This window comes from Lithobates pipiens, unplaced genomic scaffold (assembly GCF_037356315.1).
Source record: "Lithobates pipiens isolate NorthernLeopardFrog02 unplaced genomic scaffold, aLitPip1_a1.2 Scaffold_13, whole genome shotgun sequence".
NCBI classification, from domain to species: Eukaryota; Metazoa; Chordata; class Amphibia; order Anura; family Ranidae; genus Lithobates; species Lithobates pipiens.
This window is the reverse complement of record NW_027507718.1, coordinates 442,802,969-442,803,913: the sequence shown is the minus strand read 5'-3', so window position 1 is coordinate 442,803,913 and position 945 is coordinate 442,802,969. Positions and strand designations below refer to the sequence as shown.

At 36.6% G+C, this 945-nt stretch overlaps 1 pseudogene; it reads left to right on the top strand.

The window, feature by feature from the left end:
• Positions 1–389: 389 nt before the first annotated feature.
• LOC143979971 (U2 spliceosomal RNA) lies at positions 390–522 on the top strand (annotated as a pseudogene).
• The last annotated feature ends 423 nt before the right edge of the window (positions 523–945 follow it).

The following is a 945-nucleotide window of genomic DNA, read 5'->3' as shown; positions in this document are numbered from 1 at the left end:
TTGAAAGCTAGTTAAAAGGAGTCCCATGGAGTAGGATCGAGTGAGGGAGGGGTGGGAAGGGGGGGGGGGAGGGAATAGGAAGATAACCTGTATAAGAAATGATGTTGTACTTAACATGTGAAATAGTTTATATATGAATCGTGGTTTTTTGTAAATTTTGGAAAATCCTATAAATAAAGAATTAAAAAAAAAAAAAACCATCCCAACTAGACCAAATCCCACCTACTACATACAGTAAATATATTATGAGTGATACGTGTGTCATACTTTGAAAAAACACAGATCTAATAGGAAACTCTCACACCTTCTGGGAACAGAGTGTAACTATCAGCACTGCCACTTTAGTTTAGAATTGAAGTTGAAGTTTAATCTGCTTATATTTTGCTGTCCCTGCTTCTTGGCCTTTTGGCTAAGATCAAGTGTATTACCTGTTCCTATCAGTTTTCGGGAACAGACTGCTGGTTCCACTTGCTGGTTAGTAATTCCTGATGAAATAAGGTAGGTATGGTGGGAGGACTCTTTTCCTCCTTGGTTGAATCTAGCCTGTTTTAACCATTTCAGCCCCAGAAGGATTTGCCCCCTTCCTGACCAGAGCACTTTTTGCAATTCGGCACTTGCGTTGCTTTAACTGACAATTGCACGGTTGTGCGATGTGGCTCCCAAACAAAATTGGCGCCCTTTTTTTCCCACAAATAGAGCTTTCTTTTGGTGGTATTTGATCACCTCTGCGGTTTTTATTTTTTGTGCTATAAACAAAAAAAAAGGGACAATTTTGAAAAAAACACATTATTTTTTACTTTTTGCTATAATAAATATCCCCAAAAATTTATGAAAAAACATATTTCCCTCAGTTTAGGCCGATACGTATTCTTTTACATATTTTTGGTAAAAAAAAAAAATTCACAATAAACGTTTATTGATTGCGCAAAAGTTATAGTGTCTACA